Source organism: Mus caroli, unplaced genomic scaffold, assembly GCF_978045245.1.
Source record: "Mus caroli unplaced genomic scaffold, Mus_caroli_1 scaffold_12, whole genome shotgun sequence".
Taxonomy (NCBI): domain Eukaryota; kingdom Metazoa; phylum Chordata; class Mammalia; order Rodentia; family Muridae; genus Mus; species Mus caroli.
In genome coordinates this window covers 116,634,663-116,658,425 of record NW_028227267.1, presented here as the reverse complement: position 1 = coordinate 116,658,425, position 23,763 = coordinate 116,634,663, and the positions used below count along the sequence as shown (strand labels likewise).

General features: G+C 39.3%; 1 protein-coding gene across 1 annotated transcript in view; it reads right to left on the bottom strand.

The window, feature by feature from the left end:
* Nucleotides 1-23,763, bottom strand: part of Hs6st3 (heparan sulfate 6-O-sulfotransferase 3) — a 731,388-nt gene that overhangs the window by 350,859 nt on the left and 356,766 nt on the right. The gene's annotated exons all lie outside the window — the stretch shown is intronic.

The window sequence follows — 23,763 nt, the reverse complement described above, 5'->3', positions numbered from 1 at the left end:
ATTTTCTCAGTTCATACTAGGAGGAAAGCGTCTCCCTTTCTTTGGTGACTCCTATAGAATCAGTCTTGTGAGTTACAATCTTGGAGGATTACTGGCTGCCAAGCCCAGTGTCTCTATATCAGGACCCACTGGGAACTGCAAATGCTCTCTCTTTTTCTCACCGTCTCTTTCTTACAAACCTCCTCACGGTTACCAGTGTCTGTAGCGGTCTCCATTTCCCTGGTGTGTTCCTGCTTGCGTGGAACTCATATATCAGGAAATGGAAATAAGATTCGGGAATTTTAAATCTCAAGCTGCAATTCGAAAATCATTCTCTTTCTCTCTTGTCTCCGGAACATGACAATGTAACCTATTAAGGAGGACAAGATCTTAGAATCCATTCCAATTATTTAAAAAAAAAAATCAAGCTAGCCAGAAGACCTTGACTGCAAGCTGCTCCGTACCACATACTGTCCTTGTGCATGAACCTGAACTTGCTCACCATGCAGAGAAATGGACCCATTTGAAGAACTGAGAAGAAAACAGTCTTTTAAAAAAGACTCTAGGGATCTTAAATTGTTTGCTATTTTTTTGCATATGTGTATGTATGTGTGCATGCTCTCGTGGATGTGGATGTGGGTTCCTGCAGAGTCTAGAAGAGCCTGCCAGATCTTATGATGCTGGAGTTACAGGTGGTCCTCAGCCACCTGGTGTGGTGTCTGTAAACTGAATTCAGATCTTCTGCAAGGGCAGCAAGAGCTCTGACCTCTGAGCCACCAGTCCATCCCTATCTGCCGGGTGTGTTGATACCAGATGGACTATCACACGTGAGTGTAATACTGTGAGTCCTCACATTTCAATCATTTTTACCCTAAGCAGAATTTGTATGAATACATGGTTAAAACAGAAAACTACAATTTGACCTTCCCAGTCCCTAGCACTTCCATAAGTTCTTGTTGCCCTCCAGTTACACTTGAGCCTAGTTTTGACTCAGTTACTGACTTAGAAACGAATCAAAGTGAGGCCACACCCGGCACATAGAATATTAAGTGGGAACTACGCTCGCCACATACAAGAGTACGGGGAAGAAAAGCCTGTAGCTATGCAATATTATTCCCTTTTAAATATTATTCTTCTTACATTTCCAAAAGTGTTGCTCAGTGGCAGCAAGCAACCACAAACCTCCCACAAAACAAGAGTAAAACAAAACAACTATAAAAACACGTTACCTAGAAGACTGGCAAAGCAGTTTTAACCACCAAATGCTGAAGCCAGTAGGCTAAAAAGTATTCTGACCATTCTTATTGAGAGAAAATAAGTAAGCCTGAGAAACAACTGACAGGACACCTCACACACACACACAAAGATAAAAAACAAACAAACAAAAAACCAAAAAAAACACAAATTTTACTGCAAAAAAGTGCCCACGTGCAATTTATATCTGAAGTAAAATATTTTAAATCTTCTAACACAAGAGTATCTAATGATGAGATTTCCAGGCCTAAATTAACAGAACCACTTCTCCTTGATACAGAAATAGACTCCTATTGATCAAAGTCTGCAGAGGGCAAACCAGGCAGTCTTGTCTGCCCATCTGCATGTGTTTTGCCAGCTCAGAATATCCCTAAAGAGGAACAGAACTGCTGGGAATCAATACTGTCCAATCCAATTCCTTTTCCTGGCTATCAAGGAGAGCTTGGTAATTAAGAAGCAATTCCATTAAAATGTCTGGTACCTACACTACAATCAACAGGGACTCCAGTGATCCCCGTTCATGAAATCTTATTTGTTTGTTTGCTTTATACATCACATTTATGCAAGTGCCACATTGTTACCAAGCAAATAACAATTTTCTCTTTTTGCCACCTGGGCAACAGAAGTTGTAAGTTGAGAAAAATGGCATGTAGTGTCTGAGGCTTGAGGGTTTTGCCTTTGTGTTTGTTTTATTCAATGACTACCCTGGGGTCGGAAGCTGGGAGTATTAAGCATTTTTACAATTCAGTTTTCATCAACTAGCTAAAGATAATATTAGTCTGGTCGTACTTGTATCAGAGACTTCTGTATGGAGAGGATAGGTCAGGAGTAGGTACTTGAAATATGGAGAATCCACTTAGACTTGAGCTTTGTACAAGGAGATAAGAATGGATCAATTCGCATTCTTCTACATGCTAACCGCCAGTTGTGCCAGCACCATTGGTTGAAAATGCTGCCTTTTTTTCCACTGGATGCTTTTAGCTCCCTTGTCAAAGATCAAGTGACCATAGGTGTGTGGTTTCATCTCTGGGTCTTCAGTTCTATTCCATTGATCTACATGTCTACTGTTGTACCAGTACCATGCAGTTTTTATCACTATTGCTCTGTAGTACAGCTTGAGGTCACAGATGGTGATTCCACCAGAGGTTCTTTTATTACTGAGAATACTTTTTTGCTATCCTAGGTTTTTTGTTATCCTAGATGAATTTGCAAATTGCTCTTTCTAACTCAGTGAAGAATTGAGTTGGAATTTTGATGGGGATTGCATTGAATCTGTAGATTGCTTTCGGCAGGATGGCCACTTTTACTATATTGATCCTGCCGATCCATGAGCATCTTCTGAGATCTTCTTCAATTTCTTTCTTCAGATACTTGAAGTTCTTATCATACAGATCTTTTACTTCCTTAGTTAGAGTCACACCAAGGTATTTTATATTTTTTTTTGTGACCATTGTGAAAGGTGTTGTTTCTCTAATAGACCTCCACATAAAACCAGAGACACTGAAATTTATAGAGGAGAAAGTGGGGAAAAGCCTCGAAGATAAGGACACAGGGAAAAAATTCCTGAACAGAACAGCAATGGCCTGTGCTGTAAGATCAAGAATTGACAAATGGGACCTCATAAAATTGCAAAGTTTCTGTAGGGCAAACAATACAGTCAATAAGACAAAAAGACCACCAACATATTGGGAGAGAATTTTTACCAATCCTAAATCTGATAGGGAACTAATATCCAGTATATACAAAGAGCTCAAGAAGCTGGACTCCAGAAATTCAAATAACCCCATTAAAAATAGGGTAGAGAGCTAAACAAAGACTTTTCAACTGAGGAATACCAAAGGGCTGAGAAGCACTTGAAAAAATGTTCAACATCCTTAATCATCAGGGAAATGCAAATCAAAACAACCCTGAGATTCCACCTCACACCAGTCAGAATGGCTAAGATCAAAAATTCAGGTGACAGCAGATGCTAGTGAGGATGTGGAGAAAGAGGAACAAACCTCCATTGTCCTCTGGCCTCCTAACATGTCATGTGATACCTGCATGGTCATGTGACGCCTGTGTGGTCATGTGACACCTGCATATCCATATTCACAAACACAAACACATATACACATATACTCAAACACATAACACACAAGGAAGAAAAATTAAACTAACACTATTAAAAGTATCTAACTGTTGAAGTTAAATGATTACAAGCAATGATTTTCTTTTCAACTTATTTCATCCATCAGTTCATTTGATAGAGAATCAAATCCATGGCCCACACAGTGGACACTTGGTAAGCATTTATGTAAATGTAACTTTTATCCACCAGATAATTGTCATCTCAGAGGCTAACTGCTGAATGACCTCACACTTTCTAGTTCTTTCTGAATTGTAGCTGACTGGCTCAACTCAACTGTTCTGGCTCAAAATTCCTCTCCAAGCTAACTGATTCAGTCCAGCTTCCCTCTTAGCTCCTGACTGAACTGCTTGGCCTAACCTCATACTAACTTTGGCAATATGTTCTAATCTTTTGGTTCCTTTGGCTTGTTCTCATTCTCTGGATTATTCTGTTTTCACTTGCGTGTCCTAGGAATATCCTATCTGTGACTCAGTCTGTCAAATCTCTCTCTGGTTTGTCACTTTGTCTGGCCTTGATTAGACCTCACTTTCAAATATAGCTACTTCTTTCTACATTACTTTCATTGATTGGGATTGAAGGTATGTACTAAGGAGTATCCATATTCCAGCCAGAGGCATTGAAGGCATGTGGTGTGTCTGCATTCCAGCTGGATCACACAGACCCAGGTCTTAGATGTGATCCTTAACTAGAGCAGCCATGTTGTGGGAATAAAATTCCTCTACACATTTAGTAGCTGCTATGTACCTTGTAGGGCTGAAAATATTACGCTATGGGACTAACAATTAGCAGAGAACCGTTTTCTATAATATTCTTTGCTTTCCGTGGTTTATGTTGTAACTCCATGTCAAATCAATCTATTTTAAAGGAAGGTGACACTGGCTAGTAGATATAAGTAAAGTCAGTCCTCATACTGGCAGACAAAGAGGTAGAGAAAAGGGACAGTACTAACCCAGGAAACAGGAGGGACTTTCATCATTCTCCCTGACACAGCTATTTCCTTTTAGATCTGTTTATGTCAGTATATCAAGGATATCAGTAGGCCTTTGCTTGGCTGGCAATAAGGTTCTTATCATATTTGGGAGTGTGAGAGTTTTCCTTGCTGATAACAAAATACCATAAATAAAAACAAATGCAAACTAGTTGTTGTTAAAAAATTAATGTTAAAATATCCCTTCTCCTTAGGCCTAAGCCTGGAGCTCCCAGTAAGGACTCCATGCCTCCTTCCTGACTCACACTCAAGCCCACTGCAAACCTGATTTTTCTGATGCAAATAAATAAGTCTCTTTGTCCATCAAAAATAAACAGAAATAAGTAAGGTTTTAAGTTGCAAACCGAAAACTCTGCTATGTCAGCAGATGTCCAGCCACCTGGAGACAGAGCATCACACACAATCAGGATTCAGTGCTACAGCAACGCAATATAAAAACATCGACCTGACAAGTATTCAGCATTGTGAATAATCAGTGAGTGGTGTGGTAATTAGAGACAAATGCAAACTTGTCTACATAAATGTGTGCAACTAATGTTAGGTTTATACAGCAAAATCAAATTTCACATGATTATATTTTTTTCATTAAATCACCCACAAATCAATGCCTATTCTCCCTCACTCAAACTCTCATCCTTGCATCCCACAGGGGTTGAGAGTGAGGCAAGTGTTGATACATATAGGACATCTTCTAATCTCCAGACCCTTGATCTACAGACTCCAATAAAGGACCTAATAAAAGACTTCAGGTCTGCTGGCCAATGAGTTAATTCTACAGGACCAGGGGAAACTGGGGATAAGAAGGAGAATCCAAAAGAAGGCAGAATGGTAGAAAAGACAAGTGGAATTATCTGTAGGATACACTTTTCATATCAATTTTCCAAGTACCTTAAATTGTTTTATTATAGCAACAGAAAATGCATTAAGGCACTACATACAGCCTTAGGGGGGAAAAAAAACCACAATGTCTCTATCCAGGGGCAAATTTGGTCAGGTTTATACATATTCACTTACAAAATACTGAGATAATTAGCAACGGAAAGCCAAGTGTTAAAATATCCCTGTTCCTACTGTTTAGGAGGCCAGATCCCCCAGGAAGAACATTCCACACCCCACAGTGACTAATATTCAAGCTACTGCAAACCTGAGTTTACAGGTAAGAACAATTCTTTCAGTTCATCAGAAATAAGCAAAGATAAGCAATGCTTTATGTTGCAAACAGGAAATGTTGAGTCCCCAGCCCTGCCACAATTCCCTGTTCACATATCTACACAGGCCAATCATTCCTCATCTCCCCCATGAGGCTTGGGGAAGAGGATAATACCACCCATCATGCCTGCAGAAGAGACATCTTCTGTCTGCAGGGTCTCTCAACTCCCACAAGCATCTATAAAATGACACCAGGCCGACCAGTGAGATGCAAGTGGAGTCAAGCCTCATCTTTGCACTTCCTCCTGTGTGGTAAAGCATGGCGTTCCTGTGCCTTCTCTCATCCTGTTGGGAGGAAAAGGAGGAGCCACTTATCATGGTCGGGGCAGCTCTGGTTCTGAGGGAAGGCAAGCAGCCATGCAGTAAAACAAGTCTGCAAGACTTTAGAGACAGCCACATGCCATAGATAATGTAAAACCTTTTCATTGTCCCGAGGAAAAAAATCTATATGGCATATGGCTTATATTTTTGTTTTGTTTGTTTGTTTGTTTGTTTGTTTGTTTTGGGGGGGCTTCTAATTGAATTAGAACAGTTGGAAATCCAAATAAGACAAAGACACTCAGAAAGCCAAAACGGCCTCCTAAATATTCACTTTTTTTTTACAAAAGAAAATGTCAATGACTTCGAAAGTCAGATTTGCCATCGTGCCTGTTAATTTACAAGCTGTCCACAAAATATTAATGTTAAGTTTCATTGCTTTACTGTGCCTGGATTTTTGTCAATGAGGTGGGGAGGCTTTATAACTCCTTTGCACCAGGAGAAAATCCCTCCTTCCATCGTTGGGTTGCTACTGCTCAGCTGTGCCATTTACTTGTGGCACATAGTCAACGATATGGTTCCAAACCGTGGCTTTTTATCCTCTGGTTCCAAACCTCTATGAATTTAAAGGGTTTACTGTAAAGATTGTTCTGATGTTTATGTTCTTCTTGGTTAATTAACACTCTGCAACATTTAATTTTGCATAAATACCAGTAAAAGAGAGGGGAAAAATAAAACTGGATGTAAATTTTATGCTTATTGCAATGTGAAAATTAGGCCATAGGAAAAAAAAAAATCCTGGCTGGATCCAAACTCTCCTCATGCCAGCAAGAGGCTTGAAAAAAAATGTGAAATTAGTTTTTCACAAATTCAACAGAGGTAAAAATGATCACATTAAACCACACTAAACAAAAACAAGTCAATGAGGCTGCTGCACAGGACGCTCTGTACAAATGAAGAACCTGTCAAAACATTCCAGCATGTCAGAAATGTACAGGATCCTAGAGGAGAAAGGAAAGCTTTCCTGCTATAAATCTGCTATTCTGAAAAAATCAAGTCCCAAGCTCTCATTATCATGAAAACATAGGTCTTCTCAATTTCCAGGACTGTATCCATGATGTTAATTTGCAGAAAGTACGTGCCTGCTAGTGCCTTATCCCAAGGTGCCTACTTGATTACAGTGTTTGAAGAAGATGCCCTAGAAGGACGAAACTGTACACAAAACAATCAATCCTGCACAAGACGGCTTTGCAGAATCATTTTTAGACATGCATAAATCAGAAATGCATTTGTGTTAGCTAATCACTACTAATGAGGCTTGAGCAGTGAATTCAAACTTCAATATTTAGCTAAAAATTTGGAGTACACCATCTGAATTCAATCAATAACACTGCTTAGAAAGCTATGTTACTCTGTATTTCTAGTTTCTGTACAAAACACCCAGGGCTGATTGAATATTATGGGATATTAACCTTTAGACTAGAACGAAACTAAAATACGAGAACATGCAAATACAATCTTTGCTGATACCAAAACTGCAAAAGAGAAATGTATTTTGCCAGTTGAGAATAAAATTAAATTATCAGTTTTAACATTATTAGGTTGATCTTTAAGTAGTTGAAAAATAGGAACCATGACTAACTCCCATCAATATTTATTATTCCTTATTCATTCATTTTTATTTAATCTCACTTCAACAACTGCATGCATGCATCATAGACTTCCATACTTTACTCAACCCTTCCTTATCAGGAGGTCCCCAGCACAGCCAACCTCGCTCCTCCCACCAAGTCCCCTTCTCCATTACTCTTCCAATCTTCCCATTTCTCCAACAGCAGGTAATTTTTAATGTTATGTTAGAAGAAGAATAATCATGAGAAAGAGTCAGAAAAAAATAGCTTAGGTATAGCTGCTTCCTTAACCCTCTAAACCTTATGTTCCCATAATAGCATTTGGTTGTTAGGACAGAGAGGCACTGGTGTCCACTGAGGCCTTCTCATGGAGCTATGAAGAGTCACCATTGTGACTTCACCAGCCACAGGCAGATGCTTATGGAACACAGGATAATTGAGAGCTACTCAGACTGTTTGGCCAGTATCATGATCCCACGCCTTTAGAAGACAGGTCAAACATTCTACAACTGACTACATCTGTACTATGACCACATTTGTTTCATTTTGGTCAACGACATTCACTACCTTATTTCAACAATAAAAACACTGCTGTGGCATAATTTCTTATTAATCATGAGTATGTTTCTATGGATGGGTTTGTAAGGATTGTCTTGGGCAAAGATTATCACCTCTCCTTATTCTGAAACTAGTAAATATTTGTTTTAAGAAAATGGCTAGGCAACCACATGTAGTTGGTAAAATAATTAATAATAATAATAATAATATTTCCTCCTTAGTCATTCAAATATCAACCATAAAAAGAAACATACAGGTAAGCAAGCAGTGGGTCTCTATTGAACACAAAATATTTAAAGATATTTTTATCTAAAAAGAATGTCTTACAATAATTCTATTAAAAAGTCAAGTATGGTGAGATTTTTCTTCACAAACTTCAGTGTTCTATTGAGATAAATAGACAAGTTTTTAAATAAATCTCAAATCAAATCATAGAAGTTCTTATGTCAAAAGCCACTGGGGAAAGAACAAAGTCACCATCCATCAGAAAGACCCATGAAACTGATAAAATAGAAAATTGTCTACCCCTTCAAAAGGCTCTTCATCTCATCCCAGCCAAAGTGCACCTGACTCTGAGCTAGTGTGTCTGAGCTGGTGTGTCTGAGATGGTGGGTCTGATCTAGTGGGTCTGAGCAGGTGGGTCTGAGCTACTGGATCTGAGCTAGTGTGCCTGAGCTAGTGTGTCTGAGCTAGTGTGTCTGAGATGGTGGGTCTGAGCTAGTGTGTCTGAGCTAGTGTGTCTGAGCTAGTGTGCCTGAGATGGTGGGTCTGAGCTAGTGTGTCTGAGCTAGTGTGTCTGAGCTAGTGTGCCTGAGATGGTGGGTCTGAGATGGTGTGTCTGAGCTAGTGTGTCTGAGCTAGTGTGTCTGAGATGGTGGGTCTGAGCTAGTGTGTCTGAGCTAGTGTGTCTGAGCTAGTGTGCCTGAGATGGTGGGTCTGAGCTAGTGTGTCTGAGCTAGTGTGCCTGAGATGGTGGGTCTGAGCTAGTGTGTCTGAGCTAGTGTGTCTGAGCTAGTGTGTCTGAGCTAGTGTGCCTGAGATGGTGGGTCTGAGATGGTGGGTCTGAGCTAGTGTGTCTGAGCTAGTGTGTCTGAGATGGTGGGTCTGAGCTAGTGTGTCTGAGCTAGTGTGTCTGAGCTAGTGTGCCTGAGATGGTGGGTCTGAGCTAGTGTGTCTGAGCTAGTGTGTCTGAGCTAGTGTGTCTGAGATGGTGGGTCTGAGCTAGTGTGTCTGAGCTAGTGTGTCTGAGCTAGTGTGTCTGAGATGGTGGGTCTGAGCTAGTGTGTCTGAGCTAGTGTGTCTGAGCTAGTGGGTCTGAGCTAGTAGTTTTCTAGACTCACTGATCTGCCTCTAAGAGAAGCATTCTATGGAGCCAGGAAACTTTCCCCGATGGTGAATAGCTGCATTTTGGCCAGTAGAAGCCATGACTATGGGGGATAAACAAGAATAAAATTTATTCTCTATGCTGGTATTACTCTTGGATTTGTTTTCAAAATCCAGGGTTTGGACTTCATCTTTACATTTTATAGGCCAAATTAGCAATAAAATATAATTTATAGCACCTTTAATCATATAGAAATCTTAAATTTCAAGTTGAATAACCCATTTTTCTAAAAAAAAAAAAATAGTGGAAGATATCCAACACTGCCCAATATATATGGAAAGTGCTCTGAAAACATATCTATACAAATAACATTATATATGGTTTACTTAGGTGTATTTAGGAGCACACACACACACACCACAGACACAGCAACACTACCACCACCACCACCAATAACAACAACAACAACCACAACAATCAATGAAAAAGTGGACAAAAATTTAAAAGAGAGCAATGAGGGGTATATGGAAGAATTTGGAGGGAGAAAGGAGAAGGTAGAATAATATTAATTAATATCACAGCAAACAACTCTTAAAAATATATGGAAAGTAATCTATATTCTTTATTCTCTTTTATACAAAACCTAATTTCAAAAAGCATAGCATAGTCTTATAATGTTTTCAAAGATTTTCACGATATGGATTAAACATGGAATGTACAGACCTGACTGAACACACACACACACACACACACACACACACACACACACAAAGGTATTATCATTGGAAGGTAAATCTATCTGAAATTTCACATAAGTCCAGTTCATTCTATAAAGAGGTGTTTATAGTGTTGTAACAATGGAGCCGCTGTCAACCAAGGGGACACAGCAGGACTATGGAAGACATGGCAGCAAACATATCCAAGCAGACCTATCACCAAATCCTGCATTTTATTTTACTCAGACTGGAGTGATAGATCACGAAGAGCTTCGCCTCTTTCTGTGGTAGAGAAGCAAATCTCTATGAGACGATCTCCTGTACTCAACCATGTGAAAGGTTTCTAGACTCTATTTCCTCAAACTAATAGTGAGAAGCCATTCAAATAAACACTAAGGCTCGTCTAAACTACACCCTCATTCTGTGCCCTTTAAAGCACACGCAGGACATGTAAAGATGAAATAAATGTTTTTCTAGTCTCATGAGGAGAAATTTAATTTCAGAACAGCTTAAGCCCTGTTGAAGAGCTATGAGAGCAAGGAGAAAGACTGCCCGGGTAGAAATGAGTTGGGGAGGGGAAAGGGAAGGTAAACCAGCTAAGTGGATAAGGAGGTAAAACCACAACAGCCTGATGAATGGGGAGGACACGGGAAGATGAGAATGTGACTCACTGGAAGCCCAAGAGGTTGACGCTTGCTAAGGTCTTAGCTGTATCTATTAGGTGCTCTGTACTCCACTCCGTATGGAATACTCAGAAGTCAGCTAGAAACCTGATGGTGATGGAAAGGGGACTGAAGTTAAGACCAGAAAACACATGTGTACTGGGCATTATGCTAAGTAGATTGTGTATATTGGGTCCTATGCTAAGCACGTTACATATACGGGGTGCTGTCCTAGGTATAGTGGTCTTTAGTTACAGGTCATTAGAAAGACCACAACTATGAGAATGATAACTCAGTGGATAAAACACAACAGCTTGTTACACAAATCTGTTGATCAAAGGTCTGATCCCCAAATGCACATGAAAGCAGCCATGAAGGGATGAACAAATACGGTGATCCCGGAACTTGGGAAGTAGACATAGACTGTACTTAAGTAGCCTCACCAGCTAGACTAACCATAGTTGTTTAGCTTCAAATTCAGCAAGAGACCTTCCTTACCTCTGTAAAATTTAGTGAGAGCAATATATGCTGGACATGGACTTTGGGCCTACACCCAAACACAGCACACACACATATAAACAAGAACACAAATGTGAACATAAATACATGCTTGCATGCACATCACACACACACACACAAACACACACAAGAAATTAAAAATATAAACCAGGAAAGAGTTATATACCTAGAAAGAATGTGCACAGGCTACTACTAGAGAGATATTTCAACCGTCTAAAAAAGGACATTGATGGTAATTACCATCTGAGGAACTTTGCAATTATATGTATCCATATTAGAAGCACATGATTTGATACAATAAGATGTGTATTTAGGTGGCTGAATTTCATATGCAGCCCAGAACTTTCATGCTAACAAGGTCAAACGCAGCGTATATATTTGAGGTTTAAGTCAGAACTCAGGACAAGTGATAATAGCTCTGGCTTCAACAGCTGCATTGACTGTGCCATGGACAATTAGGAGAGCCTCCACAGTGACAAAACTTGCTAGCATGCTCAGGGAGAAGTATACCATCGTCGTTGATGGTAATAAAATGGAAACAACAAACCGCAGTGCTCTGGAGAGAGCCACACAAAGGCCAGTCATCTACAAAAGGAGAGGAGGGAGAAGGAGGGGATACAAGAATAGCTTGACTTTACATAGATATAATGGAGAGGAATGCATCAAAGCTAATGTATCAGTGAGCTTTGCAATAGGACACAGCTCAGCTGGCAAGCCTGTCAAAATGCTTAGGCTGGTGTTTGCTTGAGTTATAGAAAATGGAATGACAGCGATTCCTAGAAAGTTATACCTAAAATAACTTATCATTTTAAACTTCTGATTCCTCCCAATTGAATATAGTTGTCCTCATGTACTGTAGAATTAGTTGTCTTGGTGCATTATAACTAACCAACAACATTCTACTTTCAAACAACAGGGCTTACCTACAAGACTTTCCCAGGTATATCGTCAAAGGGAACTTTTCAACTGCCAAGACTGTCTATGAATCTGGTAAGAACAGAATGGGTAGAATAGGACCAATCAGGTTCAGATGGAGGGAGTGAAGAATAGTAGACAACCTATCTAAGAAGGTCACACCTCAGACCGTCTACATCCTGACATGGAAACTCCCCTCCCTAGGGATGTGCTGACCCATTCAGAGAGCACTTTCTTTATTAAATAGAGGTCATCATGGAAAAGCATTCATCTTTGAAGCTGTTTGTTGGAAAAGTCAACATGCATAGTATGATGTTGAAGATCAGACTCAGTTCATCTGTCTAAAGTACATAAATGACCTAAAATGTATCAGTTAAGAATTCATTTTTATAATTGTTACAAACATTTAAAATTGAGATCCTACCTATATAAACTCAATACATTGAAAAACATTTAAAGCGAGCTTTGTAATCTAAAATTATTATTGTTTGTAACAGGCAATTATGAAATAAAATAGAAAAGTACTCTACTCTCATGGGACCAAAGATTTTAGTGAATTTTTATTGTGGTTTCTCTTTTAATGGAGCCAAAAAAATCCATAATCTTCTAGACTTCATTATTTCCTCCTAGCATATGATAAGTATAAGTGCAAAAAAACCTTAATTTGCTTGTCATATAACTTTGTTGTGCATTCTAATGTCAAGTGGTTCTTGACACATTTTTTATTTGCCAGCTGATTGTGTTATTTTGTAAAAAGATGAAAACATTATAGCTTCAGCGATTTCTTCCTCAGTAAACACTGGTGATATCTGCTTCGGTGCCTTTCAGCACTAAATTACACTGAAGAAAAGCCAGTGTAATAGGTTTGACCTATTATTTTTACCTATTTCTTTCCAATTTCCACAACCAATTGTAGCACTGAGCTTCGCTAATGCGGGGTAATTCATTTCTGACTCTCTACGGTCGACCTTTAAATATGCTGAGGTCAGGCGCTGCATTCGATACCCCTATTTTGAACAACCTCCCCTTACATTTAGATTATGGTTTTACTTACAGTATGGTGTGCACTAAATCTTAGGATCTGCAGAGAATATGTTTACAAGATTCAAGAGCAATTTGAAATGAGAGGAGGAAAAAATAATAAACTTCAAAAGTGCTGTTCCAGCGGACACCATCCATCTAATCTGTTTATTACAGACAGCCAGATCAAACCTATGGTCTCACATCACCATCCTGAGAGATGTCACGTATAGACGTAGCACAGTAACAATATCTGTTTTATAAACCGTATAATTGTGTACTTTATCACATTCAACCCTTTTTGTTGCTCATAAAGAGGTGAATGGCATTGAACATATTCCAACATTAAGAAAGCCTATCATTTAGACTTCATGCTGAACTCAGAAATTATGGTAAAAATTGCCATTTATGTACAAATCCATTTGTGTTCTATTACAAAAATAACAATTTTAAGATTTTACCATTCTCAAATCGAGATCAATTGCACAATTATTAGGCTGTTATGATTGCAAATTTCTGTTCCACAGACAGAAACAAGGAAACCCTCACTGTTTAAGTGAGTTTTAATTAAACATACAATGAGTCTTCATTGTAATATAAGTCACCTTTTGGCCTGGTGCAACGTCATGGGCCACCCAAAAAACTGTGTGCCACATGGTGAAGACTCTTTCTCCTAATTTCCCCCAATGACCAGGAAAGACTGTATCAAATAATACAAAAGCTGCCTTGGACGACCCCAACCCCAGGCACCGGGCTAGAGCATGTAATTAACTTGCTATTTGCCAAACCATTTATTTAAAATCAGATTTGAAGTGTGAAAACGAGGCTCCTTTCCACGGCCTCTGCTTCCTCCAATGCCTCCTCATCCTCTTCCTGCAGTTGCTATACAAAGGTACGAGGTGGGAATCTGCAGGGAGGAAGCAAGCCACAGGAAGCTTAAGTGAGGTTGTACATGTACACACTAGATAGCACACACCGGGAGAGTAAAGCTTAAGGGGAGGGTTAATTTTACAGGGTCTGAGAGGATAATAGCAAGTCCAAGGGTGTGCTCTGCTCCAAGAATGGAATTAACCCTTTGCTCACAGTTAGGGCTTGCTGTCCACGAAACAAGGCTGCACATTGATGTTCTTTCTGGGAACACAGGACTGAACGCATCCCAGTTAGCACTTGCATTCTAGTATAAAAGGAACACCAGTAGACAGATGCTATACAATTCTCAACTGAATTTAATGGTGCAGTCCCTATAATCTATGATTTTTGAAGAAAAACACTGTAAGAATTATTATCTTTAATACCTCATGATTAATCAAAATCAACCTACTTTTAGTTTGTATCCTGTGAAATTTTCTTGTTTCTTTCTCCTTCCTTTAGGCTTACTGAGAGGATTGGGATATTATTATTATTATTATTTATCTTTAATTCATTCTTAGTATCTTTTTTACTAACTGAAATTATTTTCATTACTTTTGAAATTAGTCAATATCCTAACCTAATTTAGTGTTGAAATTTACATTTGGACCTTGGTTTAAAACAAACAAACAAACAAACAAATAAGGAGCAAAAAAAAAATCCATTGCTTTTATCTAGGATTTCATATTTTGCTTATTTTCCTTATGAAATTTTATCATTTATAATACTGTCCAAATTAGTTTCCTTCTGGTTGTACCCTTTATTTAATTAGATCTAGTGTTTCCTGGTACCCATCTCCAAAGTCTCACCTCCATGGGATGCCACAGAAATTCCCATGATTCTCACCTTCCTAAAGTTATTTTCTGAATTTTTTAGTTACATTTGCAAAAATGACTTCATGTTAGCCTCTAGACTGATAATTTATAGAAGATACAGATCCTGGTTGCAAGTCTTTTTTTTTTTTTTTTTTTTTTTGCTTGTTTGTTTTTTGCTTCAGGTTTAGAAGTCAATTTTCTATGGTATACTATACACCCTGGGCTGAAGAACAGTGCGGTGTGTAAGATCTATCTTTCCACTTCTTTTAAGCAGTAAGGTTTTGGGTTTTTGTTTGTTTGTTTGTTTGTTTTGTTTTATTTGTTTGTTTTCTAGACAGGGTTTCTCTGTGTAGCCCTGGCTGTCCTGGAACTCACTTTGTAGACCAGGCTGTAGACCAGGCTGGCAAGTTTTATTCTTTATTCAACCTCTCCGCCCACAAATTTTAAGAGATATTGCTGCTTTGATCAGGCTTCTGTATTTTCAATGAAATGTGTGAGATCCTAACACCGCAAGCTACTCTTTTATTGTATGACATTGACTCTCATCACTTTCCTGATTCATCATTCCTAGGATTCCAGGTTGTACGTGGAACAGTCTCTGGCCTTCCATTGATATTTCTCATCTATTTTGTGATACTGTGTTAAATTCTTGAAGATGGGAGTCTTCCCAGTTTATGCCATTATATTTTACATATCAAAGATGTTTTTTAACTTGGATCCCCTCTTCCTTATGTAGTAATCATCTTTATAACTGTGATCCTGATTACGGATATAATGTATCATATTTCTCTAAAGATATCAATTATATCTTTTTAACAGACTGTCAATCGTTTACTTCATTTAGAGCTAGCTTTTAGGTGATGTCATACATCTTTCTATTAGCTATTTTGTGCAACATGTTTGTTCACTTCAAATAATGGGAGATCCCCTGGTCCTGCTATTTTAGGCTTAGAGAAGAGCATGCATTATGCCAAAGGCTCCATGCTGCTGCTGTGCGGAAAACGTTATCCTGAGACACAATCTCTTCCATTAATGTTCCAGATTCTTGCCTCTAGCTCCCCCGAAGTGTATTTAGTGTTTTAAGTCTTTGTACTAGTTTTGGCTGCTGTGAAGCATAGACTTAAGTGGTGTCTTATTGACAACATGCATTTATTACCTTTTAACAGATTTTCTAATGCTGGAAGCTGGATGTCTGAGATCAGAGCCGGAATGATAGATCTCTTGGAGGTCATGGTAGGCCTTTGGAGATGGCTGCTTTTTGGGTTTTTTTGTTTTGGTTTGGTTCGGTTTGGTTTGGTTTTGGTTTATCTACAGAAAGCAGAAGCAGAAAACTGGACTTCTGGGCGCTTCTTGTAGGGGCACTATTTGCTTTCCTGAGGGAGCCAGGACCACAGTGCATGACAAAGTATGCACCTGCAAACATCATTAATAGTGAGATTAGAGCTTCAACATGTGGATTTGGAGGCACACAAGCACTGCACACATCCATATTCTTAATCTGTCACTCAACACCCGACAGAGAAGGAGGGGCACTAATCATTCCTCCCTACATCTTGTTTCATATGACTCTCTCACTCCTGAATATTTCTTCTATGAGTATCTTGAAGGCAGTGGTCTCTAGATTCCATTGCAGACTCTGCTGCTCCAATTAGCTAGTTAATCCCTTCTATTTATATGGGTCAGATTGCCCAGCTATCCACCATCTTTTCACTTGACTTTTATACCTTCAGTTTTGTTAGCAAACTCAATGGATTAAGAGTGTGAAGAGTGTGAGGGGGCTAGGACCCCTCTCTGTCTCTACATGAGGGAAAATGCTAACTTTGCAATCAGAACAATTCCTGTTTGTGCTGTGGTATTTTCCTCTGTGTGTCTGGGTGATTGTTTTTCTCTTGTCACCACCAGAGAGTACCAGAGGTAATATGATGTCTGACCTCCAGTTTTCATGTGCTGCTGCTCTGTTAACAGCGTTATCCCTATCCTTTCAAATTGTTATTAAGTAAAATAGGGGTCACTGGAACGCCAACTTGGTGTACCTAAAACCTCTTATCTGGTAGTCAGAATGACTTCTGACTAATGGACTCTAGCACGGACACCCTGGACCAGGAGATGATTCATATTCCAGGTTGGGTGAGGGAGAACGGCGTGGTATTTCACCACACCATCTGTTACTAGAATAGCGTTCAACCAGAGAGTTATTGTTCACTTCTGAGGTCCTTCCATTTAGTATTTTCAAATTCCTGATGGTTAGAGTAACTAAACCCTTAGAACAGGAAATGGTGGGTAACAGAGTCTACTGAGTATCAGCTTATCAACTGATCAGCACTAGGTCATTTGAGTTTGTTGTAACTTGCCGTGCTGTTCATTGTTTTCTGCCTCTTTTCTACTCATTTAATGGGAAAGCAAACTGGCTGCTCAACACGACCCAGGTTGAGGGCATGAATTTGTCAAACAACTAGAGTCCTTTTGATCCATTGTTGCTAAAATGGCAGCCCTGACTCTGGATACCACAGAGGTCTGTGGTATCTACATACACACATGCCTAATTTAGGGTTAGGTATCACACCTATTGTGAGACATATTCCATTCTATTCATGCAATAACTTAGTAGTCATCACAAAAAGCTTACAGGGTAGGGCTCTGATTCAGTTTACAGGAAACTGAAGAGCAGGCCAGAAAACTAACTTCCCATTATAGCAGAGACAAGAAGTAAACACACACAATCCGGTTACAGAATCTGCACCCTCACTCCCTAAGCCCGCCGTCTCCTTCTTGTAACTTACAATGGATATTTTTGAATTGTTTCACAAAGTACTAAACATATGTCCTTTTGTAATTACACTAAGCCTTTCCCTACATGTGTAGAATAGAATAATCTTGCTATAATTAAAGGCATTACTACATTCAGTTTAAAATTAATATCATGTTTTATGTTTACAAATGCACTAATTATTATCATGTCAATGGAACCATTAACAGATTTGCTTTTTGTTTTTTAGCCTTCATATTTATTTTACTGAATGGGTGTTTTGTCCACCTGTACATCTGTGTACCACGTGGATACAGTGCCTGGAGGCCAGCAGAGAGAGATGAATCCCCAAGGATGGGATCTACAGACGGTTTTTGAGCTGCCACGTGGGTGCTGGGAATCAAACCAAGGTCCTCTGGGAAGAGCAGCCAGTGCATTTTACTGCTGAGGCCTCTCTCCCTCTTCCACAATCTTCTATGTGTTTCACTACCATGAAATGGGTGAAGGAAGTGTGTGGGGTGATGGTACCTACACTGGACTATGCTGTTCTTTCCAAAACCTAGTTTTGCCTAGTACTCAAGGTTTTTAGGAGTCATGTATGACAAAATAACTTTCAAAGAATTGCGTGAATTCAATTGTACGAGTTTCTGGAGTACAATATGTTAACTAAGAACATGTGTACTGTCTATGTAAAATGATCAAAGCAGGGTAGGGGCAATATTTCAACATCCTTAGACATTTTTGATTAACATAATGGTCATACATATTTATATAGTACAGTGTCTTGTTCAACATACATTTACACATGTTGAAATAATGAATATGATGCTTCTACCTAGATTTTAAAACCTGTTCTACTAAAATTTTTAGAACAACCTACATGCATATAAGGTATTTTGATCATATAGATCATATACCTTTCTATATTCACTGTGACTGCTCCCAAATATTCTCCAAACCCACCATGCTCTCTGAATCTCATGTCTTCTAAGTTTTTTTTTTTTTAAATAACCCATTAAGTCCAATTTGTGCCACCCACATTCTTGTTGGTGTGGAGTAAGGTCAACAACCAAGGTCCACACTCTTAAAGAAAACCAACCCACCACCCTGGAAGCCATCAAATATCAGCAGCTCTTCAGCTTAGAGGGGAGGATGCTGATCCCTGTCCTCTTCCATGCGAGAGTGCTGACAGGCTTGGTCTTGTACAGTTCGTGCTCAGGCAGGTGCTGTGCGTTCATGACTGCAGCTATACTGTCATGCACAGAAGATACTGTTTCACTCTGGTTCTCTCCTCCTTGGCTTCTTATACTCATTCCATTCCTCTTCTACCATGGTCCCTGAGCCTTGAAGGAATGGGATGATTGATATCTGTGCCCCATTGGGACTGAGAATAGCAAAACCGTTCTTTGGACTTTGTCCACTTGTGAGTTTCTGTGTTAACTGGTGTCTGACCAGGTCTGAGAGCATCAACAATCTATAGATATTGAGATAAGAATCCATAGGACAGCTTAGTTTACTATGTCCATGTACCAAAGCAATAGGTTCACCACAGGGGAAGCATTACTGGAGTGGAACCATTGTGAAATCTTCACAGAGTCAGGATGTTTGTATTAAAGTGGCCATCACTCCTTTGAATAATAATTGTGAATCACATTAGAATGTGTTAGTTATTCTATGACGAGCTACAGCAGCACACATAAGAGAAAGTGAGAGAAGTTTTAGAAAATTAGAAGTCGGCATATCTACTATAGATTCTGGTTCTTGGTTCTACGCAGATCTCACTGTGTGAGCTCTGAATGTGTCTTTACCTCCCTGGCCTACTCAACCCATATGCTAAGAATTCCACACGAGAGTGTGCAGCAGAGTGAAAGGTGAGTCAGGATCCAAGGGTCTCAGCAGAATATAATTATAACTCCTGCATGCAATAAAGAATCAAAAGGTTCCCACTGCCTATATCACAATGGAGGAAGAGGGAAATCAAAATCATTATCATACAATGAATAGAGTATACTAAGACACCGGAATGAGCTAGAAGTGAAAATATATATCACTCCTTGGGCACAGTGGGATCTATATTGAATGAACAAACACTCGGCAAGAAATATATATCCAGAGCAGTGAACTCTTCAGAGATGAATGCTACTGACATTTGCAAAGAGTAAGAAGCCATGACATCATAACTGAGTGTCCCCCAGTGAGCTCACTGTGAAGTGTTTCTCATCATTGAGACAGGTTGGAGGTTTCTAATAACATTCATCTATTCTTCTGACTGTCAAAGGAATTTACTGGGCATTTACACAAGCAAGAAAAAAAAATTAGAAAAGAGAGCAGTTCTCACTCCTCTTAATACAAAAACTATCCCCTGTAGGGCTTCCGGGCCAACAGAAGTTCCCCTCAAATAATTTAAGCACCTTTTCATCAAACATATTGAACCATCAATAACAGGTTCTCTTTTTCCCTTACATATCATGAACTGACTGAAGCAAGAACGATACCGAATGAGACAAGGCGAAGGTTTGATCCATAATAATAAATTAGTCCTTGTATTCAAATCTCTCTCCCTTTATCAAAAGTGGTTTGGATGGTTTTTATAAACCTTGTTTGTGATCATATTTTTTTTCATACCCAACAGACAGTCATGAAGAATCACAGTTGTCCAATCATCTGAATGTCATTTTAAACATTAAGCAGCCACTGTGTTCAGTGATGCAATAGCCCTTCTGGTTTGAAGACACAGCGGAGTCAGAGGGAGAGAGACTAGAAAGAAGAAAGTATTACTTTTTACTTGTCTTCAGAAAATGTTAAATCATCCAAGCACAGACGAGTGAGAGAGAACAGTGAAGAGGTGGAATAATGAGCTGATAATAACACTCAGTAGTTCGTAAGCAGCTGGTGAAGATCATGGTGTGGTGTGGAGGATGGAGCACCCTGGGGAATGTCATAGTGTGGTGTGGAGGATGGAGAAGGAAATCACTGTGGGCTGGTGGTCAGGGAGAGCCACAAGAAGGGAAGGGATTACCAAGACCAAGCAGGAGAATGAGATTGACATGATGTGCAGAAGAAGGTGGGAGGCATCTTACCAAAGCAGGCAAAAGCCCGTACAGATCAAAACTGCAAGAAGCTGGATAAAGAAGCCAGAAGGGTGTAGACCACGGTATGGCTTCATTTGTTTGAAGACTCTTGATGACATGTTTGGTAACTATCCTGTCTCTCTGGAACAACTCCCAGACGTGTATTGACAATGCATTTGTGAGGAGCAAGATGTGTTAGGAGAAAAGAGACAAAGCTTTTGTTCCACATTCCAGTCTCCTGCTTACAACTTCAGCAAAAAATAGGTTTAAGTGATGAATGTAGCTATACAGTTCTGTTATCTCTTGCTTCCTAAAAATTAAAATTGATAATAGTAATAATGATAACACAAAAGGTTTAGAGAATGAAGACGCAGGGATTTATTTCTTCACAGTGCTCCAGAGTAGAAGTCCAAAGCTAAGGTTCCACACAATAGTTTTGATGCGATCTCTCCTGTGGCTTATTATAGTCAGCCATCATCTAACTACATATCCTGGTTCCTTTCTCTCTGTGTGAATGTGTATACCTTATGTCTTTATGTATACTCACTTTTGTGTTCTTGTGCAGACACAAGTTGCATGCAATTAGGATTCACACTGATGACCTTATTTTAACTCTGTCATTTCTTCAAGGAAATGACATCTGAATAAGTTACTCTCTAAACCAATGGGTGTTCATTCTTCAGCAAGTGCAGTAGAGAACTAATGTAACTCATATGAGTAACATGGGAATGTATACAAATCCACATATATTGAGCCATTTAAGCAACATTGCAACACTGTGACAGACATGCAAGCAACAGATATGTTAATAAATGTTATACTTAAAATAAGGATTTATACAGTAAGTACATATGAAAATTTAACCTCCAACATTCTGCAATACAGGGGAGTTGTAAATTTGCATCAGGAAATGAACATTGATCTTTCTAGTCTCTCTATAGGACTGAAGAAATATATCTGTAATTAAACATGGTGGCGTTTTGTTAAAACATAGTAATAACATGAAGAAGATAAGGCAGAAAGTTATGGTCAAACATCTAGGACTTGGATACTGACTTCTAGTTCTGGAAGAAGTCACATCCAAAGAGAATGAGAGTGGGGGGAAAACTAGGAAGGACCAAGATTGTGGCTTCTAAAGAGATCTGTTCCAAGGAAGAACAGCCAGGAGTTCACACTTGTGAGCAATCAGCTAAATAAGGCCTGAGAAGGTCCTATTTGATGTGGTACTTCTGAGTATTCCCACGGATTTCAGAAGAACAATGTGTATTGGTACAGGATCATTAAATACAGATCTAGTGAGCTGAAAAATGAATGGGAAATCAAAGATCAAGAAATTCTATTTTAAAAGTCTAACAGCAACATAAGGGAGACTTCGGGGAAGTAAAACAAAGAGTTTTATTGTCTGTCTGTTTTTAAAAGATAAAACTAGAGTTTTAGTCAGCAGAAAAAACTAAGTTCTGTCAGATGAGTGAGACAGTGTTCTGTGGAGGTCTGTGATACCTGGGCATACTTGCTGGGTACTGTGCTTGTTATCCTTGCTCTCAGTGAACACTAAATTTAGTGGGAACATGGACAGTTACTCAAACAATACTTACTATAATCTTGATTTATCCAGGGAAAAGGAATACAAAGAATAAGAATCCCAACACACCCTTAGGAATCTGGAAAGCTCGTTGAAAGGTGGAAGCTGGCACTTAGACTGGCAGGGTAAGTTAGCCTGGGCTAGCAAGGCAATGAAGTGTTTCACTCAGAAAAATATGTCCAGAGCTATGGGTTAGTTCACCTAAGAAGACACGGAGAGACCCCCATCCCCATAAGCAAAGGCAGCAGAAATACTAGCAAGGTTATGCTTTAGGAATGGTGCAGTAACAAGAAAAAAGATCCCATGAGTTTGAGAGACAACAATGAGGGGCCCAGGAGAGGAAGTGGAAGGAGGGAGGGGAAGAGAGAGCTATATTGTAATATCAAAAGTAAAACAAATTAAACAAATGGAAGATCCTCACTATGGGTTTCCACCCACTCAGTCGTCTCCTGAAACCACACCATGCATTGGCCACATTTCCTGGCCACAGTTTTCATTGTCACTGTGGATCTCCCCAGTAGTCCAGGGAATTTTTCAACATCAAACATGGACACCCCATGGAGGAAATAAAAGAGACTAAGAAAAAATGGGCTGAGTTTGAGGGCAGATGGCAGGATTGAAAATATAACTACAGAAAAAAATGTTTTATAAAAATCAAGTCATACAGGCAAAAAATGATTTTGTTCACCAACACACATAACTACCTTACAGGCATCGTTTGATCAAAAATGGGGCACAAAACCTAAAGTCATTTCAATAAGCTTGTAATTTGTGAATAAAGGTAGTGAAGGGGGCTAGTAATCAATCATGGAGAAAAATAAAATGTGAACAAAAGTGTTTGTGGGTAAATTAGATAATGATGAGAGTATGCAAATGAATGCAACTGAATTAACACAAATGAAGAAAGGTTAATTCTAATAAGGGATCCAAAAACCAGCCGCACATGCTCAACAGTGAAGGCAGTAGACTTGTAGAGAGAAGCATGAAGCATGGGAGACAGGTCTAGACCTGGTGAGAGCTCTGGCAAGGCTAGCAGTAAGAAAGGACTGTGCTCTGGTACCCACTGTAACTTTCCTCCATGCCCTTGGTACATGCCTCCTCCTTAGAGTGAACTTTAACTCTATCTTGAGGTAAATGAATCATATAGATGGAGGGCAGAGTGGAGGTGTTTAGAGAGCCACTGGACCAGACAGCTAAAGTCAATTCTGATCCTGACATTAGTGAAGAAGGAACCTGAGTCATTGCTATGACAACAGAGCAAAACAAGAAAGTAAACAATGGTGCAGTGTGTTTTTCTGGTAGAATTCCTGTAACAAGTCACCACAAGCTAGATGATGAAAATAAGAAAATATATTTTCCGCACAACTCTGGATCCAGAAATCTAACACCACAAACGGAAGTCAGAATGTAGTTTCTTCTCAATGAGAAAGAAACTACTTCTGCCTTGGCAAGGTGGAAGGCAAGGCTTGATGCCTC